The sequence below is a fragment of the Pteropus alecto genome, unplaced genomic scaffold (assembly GCF_000325575.1).
Source record: "Pteropus alecto unplaced genomic scaffold, ASM32557v1 scaffold61, whole genome shotgun sequence".
Lineage (NCBI taxonomy): Eukaryota > Metazoa > Chordata > Mammalia > Chiroptera > Pteropodidae > Pteropus > Pteropus alecto.
This window is the reverse complement of record NW_006434835.1, coordinates 2,020,423-2,027,231: the sequence shown is the minus strand read 5'-3', so window position 1 is coordinate 2,027,231 and position 6,809 is coordinate 2,020,423. Positions and strand designations below refer to the sequence as shown.

Genomic DNA, 6,809 nt, shown 5'->3' with positions numbered 1-6,809 from the left:
ACTGGTTTTCGGCTCCCCCTCTGCTCAGCCCCTCCAGCCGGTCTCCGCTCTCGGCTCACAGGCTCCTGTCCCGCTTTTCCAGGACCTTTCTGGTACTTTCTCGCTTCCCCCGATGGGGAGGATCCCAGGACTTACCAATCACTTTCTGTGAATGATCCCTCGGTCCCTCACCAGCCCCGCTATGTGACACGACAGCTACATCGATGGCTTGTAAATAACAGGAAGGAATTTCTCACCGTCTGTCCTTCCAAAAACTGAAAATCGCTAATTGCCGTTTTCCCCTTCGGAATAAACTTGGTGGGGTAATGACGTCACATTCTAGGGAGACGCTGGTAACAGAATGACACCGGCGGGTACGAGCCCCAAAGACATATATGGACACAGTATTAGGGTTTTAACCACAGCGACTCCAGAAACAACATTAGACACAGCAGATTTTTCTGTTTGGTCCCTAAGTTCTAATATTTATTCAGTAGGTTAGTATTTTTTGTCATGCCCATAAAAATTAGGTCACATTTCACCGATATGAGAGGAAAAGAAAAAAAGAAACCCCTGTTAATGGCCTCACTGTGAGCTGGGGCAGGAAGAATTAGCCGTCGGTTTGAGTATCGCACATAAAACGGTAACAAATATGACATTCGTAATCCAAAACGAGCCTCATCGACCATTCGCAGAGAACACCCAGTTCATTTAATGGAGCTGTAAGAAGACATTGCTGTCCAGATAATGGCTCCAGACTGCCCATTCGAATGCGGGTCGCCACGGGTAGACACCGGTCCTAGGTCTCACGGGCCTCCCGAGAACATGGACTCCTTCAGGCTTTTCCTCCCTTGTATGGAATAAAGGAAATAAACAAATCGGAAACCTGCGTGCTGAACGGCGTTGGTTACAATGTGTTTGGAGAACCGAATGCCCACCTGGCCCTGTTTCTCACGAAACCCAAGGCGTTCTGAGCGTTCTGCCTTCCGCTCTGCAGCAAACCCGGGGGCCGCAGGCGAGGGGCCGCGTGTTCCAGACGTCCCGTCCGCTGACACGTGGTCCTGTGAGCAGTTTGCTGTCTCAACAGCTCCGAGGCCCCCGTAGGCCCTTCCAGAGGGTTCCACCGGCTCCTGACATTTCCATAAAAGCTCCGCTCGTAAACTGTAAAAAGGGTCAACGGCAAGATCTTCAGAAACATTCCGAGGCACATTTTATTTACATATTGATTCAGGAAATGCTTGGCGTCTGGTTAATGACAAGAGCTTGGCCTTTCCGGAAATGCGAGGGCTAGAGCGTGGAAGGCAGGAGACTGAGTGTCCTGCTGAGAAATCCTCCAACGGCCAGTGAGGCGTCGGCTCTCCAGACACAGAACTGTTTCCACTCACCGCTCAGCCAGGGCCCCGTATCTGTCTGACTCCAGGGTCTTCGTAGACTGTCTTCCCGACCCCACACCAAATTTATTCTTTTTTTTTTTCTTTAGGCGAGGCAACCCTTGGTTGACCTCACAGATCGCAAGGAGCTTGTCAGCTTACAATTCCTTATTTTTTTATTTTTTTATGCCTACATCACCTGGTCTTCCTAGGTGGCCTCACATCCAAGTACCGACCAGGCCCGACCCTGCTTAGTTTCCGAGATCAGACGGGATGGGGCTTGTTCAGGGTGGTCTGGCTGTAGCCAAATTTATTCTTGAGGGAAAAATAGCGATTAGTTGTTTTCGGGTTTTGGCAGAACAGCTTCCAGAGTGGTTAAAAATACCTGTCTGTCTTTCAGAAGGCTCCGGCGTGGCCCGGCAGAACCCCCCTCCCCCACCCACCCCCACCCCTGGCTCCCTCCTTCTGACTGCAACTCAGAGTGACCTTCTTGTCATGCAAAACGTTCACATGCTCCCGGCCAGCTGCCTCCCTCCCTTTCCAAGCCCTGTGCAGGCCCAGTGTTTACTGAGAAAGGCGCCCTCCCCGCTCCAGGGCCCGATGGCCCAGGGGACCCTGTTTCTCCTGCCTCCCTGACCGCTCCACGTGACGTAGCGCGTCTCCCGCCACCTTTTCCCTCGTTGAGAGAGCCCAGCCGAAACTGTCCTGTTGGTTTATGTCCAGGCTGCTTTCTGCCTCCTCCCATTAAAAGTGGAAGCTGCACCTTGACCGAGTCGCTCGCAACCTATGTTCATTCAGAATCAGGACCGACGCACGGCAGGTAATCGCAGATGCCTGGAAGCGGGTGCATCCGTGCGTTCCGGGCGGGCTCGGGTGCACGAAGGCTCAGCTTCCACAGCCTCGGCGCCGAGAGAGGCGTCAGGAGCCGGGGGGCCTCCCCATGGACCTGGGGAGGAATTAAATGGCTGACACGCTTTCTTGTGTCCTTGACCTCTGAGTTCAAGGTCTCACGTGCCTGAGACCAGAAGCCTCGCTTTACTTAGAGTTCAATTTGTGCTCCAAGGCACGTCTTGGGATTTGGGATCAAAGCGAGGTTTCTATCTGCCGTTTGCTCAGCCCTCACCCCGGAGGACTGATGCTCCGCGGCCAAGCAGGTGGTCTGCGCTGCATGTCCCCCACCCCGCCTGGTGGCAGCGGTGACAGGTCGAGCGATGCGGGGGAAGGAGCCGGGCTCTGCGGCTTTGACGGACCTCGAGCACAGCCCCAGCTCTGAGAACTTCATACAACCCTGTGTCGAGTGCAGGCACGTCACCAGCGAGGGAGGCACTGGACACCTGCGGTCCTGCGGAGGCCGCTGGCCGTGTCTCCGTGGACCGCTCAGGGTATAGTAAACAGAGCAAAGCCACATGGGCTGGATGTGCGACCAGTTCTTAAAGCGCTATTTCTTTATATTAAAAAAAAAAAAAGTGACTCTTTTTATATTGTCTCTCCTGCCCCTTTAACCATTTCTTCGATTATTCCAGTTTTCATTCCTACAAATATAGATGATAAAACTTAGGCCCAGGGCCAATAAAATGCAGATCTCAAAAACCGTGTTGACAAAGATCGCGTAATCTATTACGGTTTTCTGTAAAGAGAGAAACTGTCCATTTCTGCGGCCGCATCTCCAGAGACAGTGTTCTCTCTTCTTGATGCATGTCTGTTTTTTTGTTTGTTTTTTTTTTTTTGAGCTTCTGGGCATGACGACTCCTGAGGCCCTCGGGGCAGTCACGAGAGAAGGGTAAAGCTGTGACTTAGTGAGCAGGGGTTGTGTTTTCAGGGTGACTTCTGAGCTGAACAGACATCGCTTAAAAAAAAGACACCAGCTCTTGCGAGATGGGACGGAAGAACGACCGGCACTGGCCATCCCGCCGGTCTGGAAACCCCCGCGGACAGGCTCACGCCACACGGCGCGTCACCTGCTGTGCCCTCCGCGTCCTCTCACGCAATGTTATTCTCTGCTTCCCGTCGCTATATTCCTGTTTTTACTGCTTTTTTATCTTTGAATATGTTAATGGCTGGGAAACTGGGTCATCACACTTATTTTCACTTATTACTAAAGCTTCTTCAATGTCTACTCAGAGCTACTGAGGATAAAGGCCCGAACAAAACTGTCATAATGCTCCGCGTCGTGTCCCTCCTACAATCATTAGACCTGTCCGTGGAGTGTGTGTACTTGGCTTCGGAGAGGAGCAAATGGGTTTACGAGTCAGGTGAATGACCTTGAGTGACCTTGTAACGTTAAGTTTTACTGCTGAGAGTTCTCGTTTGGATTATTTTTCCATTCCTGTAGTTGAACAGGTGGCCAAATTGCTGATCTCTAGACATTTGTGACGGGGCAGACTGGGTACAATCGCAAACGAACTCCGACATATCAATGCTCGGCACAGCCAAGGCTCGTCCCTTGACCATGTCGGTCTCCTGGGGGCTTTGCTTTAAGCAGAACTGACAGGTGGTCCCTTTCACAGTTAAGCCAGCCAGGATCCTGGGGTTCCCAGGACAGAAGCCCGGTGAAGAAGGCCAACTCCTAGCGGTTGATGCAGTTTCAACTCACCTCCCTTTGGCCTGACTCGGAGCTCAGGAACCCAAGCTGCCTGTGGGGGGTCCCGGAGGCCGTGAAATCGATGGTCCAGTTTCCCACGTGCTCTTGGTGACTTGGTGAGCTCTGACGAGGCACTGCGGATTAAGCGTGCGCTTTGTGGCCTGCGGAGTGTTAGTCTAGAGTCCAACGGGAGCAAGACGGACGTTAAAAGGGGACGTGGCGGAACTTCTCTTCCAGTCTCTGGCCCTCGGGGGCGGGCACGGTATGCCGGTCACGTGGTGCTCCCAGATTTCAGCCGCATCGTTGGTTAGGAAAGATGTAGAATTTAATGAGCCGTAGCGTCTACCGGAGCTGTGAACTTCTCCTTTCTGGGAGCTGGCAATTCGATCAGAAACATAGGCTGTGACGAAGCGAAACTCTGTGAAAACATGTAGGATTCCTGAAAGAAGGGATGATGAGAAGGGGTGGCCCCGCCAGGCGGTGGGGCGCCACGTTGCACCAGCGAGGGCCTCGTGGCTCTCACGGCCCGTCCCACGGTGGGGTCTAAAAGGCAGCGGTTTTCCACACTCTCGCGTTCCGTTTGTCGCGTGTCCCTAGCTGTCTTGTTGTCTCGTGTTTGCACGTAGGCTATTCTTCACTTGAAATGCGTGTGATTTCTTTCAAGTAAGTTTCCGCAGGGCAAGACTCGGCAAACGTTTTTGTGTGAAGGACCAGACAGTAAGTATTTTCATACATGTTTAAGCTTTGCAGGGCCTACGACCTCTGTTACACCTATTCATCTCTGTGGTTTTCTGCAAAAGCGTCCATAGACAACACGTAGATAAATGCTCATGGCCGTGTTCCAATAAAACTTTATTTACAAAAGCAGGATATGGGCCAGATTTGGCCAGAGTTTGCAGACCTCTGACCTGGGGTCTTAGATATTAGAGTGAACTCTTCCACTTTTATCTGTCTAGTTAACAATAAGCTATTTCCATCGTGTCTGTGTATTACTAATGAAATATAGTTTAAGGATGACCTGCAGGCTGTACACCGAAAGTTTTTTAGAGTAATGTATAAATGACTCTGTCATCGACAGCATGGAACAGATTAGCTGCTTAAAACAACACACCAATTATCGCTGGTCAGGAAAGGCGGTGAGTCTGGGCTGGGCTGGCTCTCCTGTCTCATGGTCTCTGATGGGCAGCCCTCGAAATGTCGTTTGGGGCCACAGCCCTCTCAGGGTTCGGCCAGGGTCGGCTCGGCGTCTCAGCTCAGTCATGGCCATTGCCAGGATGCCGTTCCTGGCAGGCTGGCAGACGGAGGCCTCAGCTCCTTGCCCACAGGCCTCTGTGGGCCAGCTCACGGCGTGAACGCTGGCCTCTTCTCGGTGAGTGATCGAGAGAGGGACTAAGCAACAGTGTTTGTAACCACAACACCAAGCTCACCAACAGGACGGGCACCCACCAGTGTCTCCGTAGGCTATCGTCACAGGGGACTCACACTCGAGGGTGTGAGTGTCAGTGGGTAAGGATCCTTGGGGCGTTCTCTGCAGCCGCCTGACACAGCGACCACCCCACTCTGGGGGCAGTTTAAAGCCGGGGCTTATTCTGTGGACACGGACAATCCAGGGGCCAGTTTGTAAGCTTCTAAAGGTACGAAGAACCGACACCCCATTCTTCAAACATTTGTATAATTAAAACTCTATTTGCAAAGCATTTTTGAATACTAAAAATGAACGTGACTAAGTCCACATCTATGATGAGAATTACTTAGCCGAACGCTTCCCTAGGAAGGCATAAATAAACGTCTTCTCATAGCGTCGACTCTCCTGCCCGCAGTCCTGTGCGACTGTCACCTACAGCACGACTAACTACGTGCCGGCAGCACTGCGTCGTGCATCACAAACGCGAGGAGCCTGTCCGTGGTCTCGGCTGACTGGTTTCTGCAGGTTGGCAGGTAAAACCCGGACCGTGGGAGAGAAGAGATTCGGTGCTACCCTTCTACTAATGAAAGGGACCCTCCGGTCTTACACGACTAAATGCAAGAGCATCGCCCCAGAAACACAGCCGAGGGAGGGAGGGAAGGGCTGGCTGCAGCAAACTCACAGCCAGATTGTGAGATAAGCGAACCTCACACGGGTCACAAAACATTGGCGTTTCGTCATCTTTTATTTATGGAAGTCATTGAAATGGGATGACGGAGCATGCACTGAGACCGGTCCTGCGATCTGTCTTCAGGGACATGGGGCCGTGAACCACGAGGTAGCAGGTGGTCCAGCCGCCTCAGCTCAGGTCTTAGAGCCCAGGGGGTGAGCAGGAGGAGTGGGGGGCGGTCATTTCCCGCTCATCCCCATGTCCTACGGGACCTGCCCGCCATGCAGAAGACATGCCCATGTGACCGAAGCCCCTCTCTGCCCGTCACTGTGCACCAGTGGAGAAACAGGGCCGATTTCGATTAGACCCTGAAGCAGCCGGTCCCCTCAGACCCGCGAGGGTGCCTGTGGGATTTCGGCATCAGGAAGGGAGAGACTTGTCTCTGGCTGCGTTGCAAGGAAAGTCGGCTGGGGCCTCCAGGCAGAGGTGGCCGCACACAGGGCGATGGGGCCCCAGGCGCCCCGAAAGGTCGGTCCCTGGTGGTGACATTGTCTTCGGCGGAGCTCTGCAGGCTGGACACGAAGGCTCTTGGCTGGGGCGGGGGCTGCGTGGCGTCCTCACCGCCCAGCCACCCAGTGAAATGGGGACGGGGGCCGTGAAAGCGGCGCCACGCAACCCCAGGGCCTCCAGCAGCACCCCGCTGTCAAAGATCAAGTGCAAGTTGGAGGCGGGCGCGGGGGCTCCGTGACGCCCCCGTCCTCACACTTCCCGCTCTGTCGTACCCCGTCTCTGCCGCGAGCGCGC

The 6,809-nt window shown here is 53.6% G+C and overlaps 1 pseudogene; it reads right to left on the bottom strand.

Annotated features, from left to right (window-relative positions):
• Positions 1 to 1,536: 1,536 nt before the first annotated feature.
• Positions 1,537 to 1,655, bottom strand: LOC112478603 (annotated as a pseudogene).
• Between the last annotated feature and the right edge of the window lie 5,154 nt (positions 1,656 to 6,809).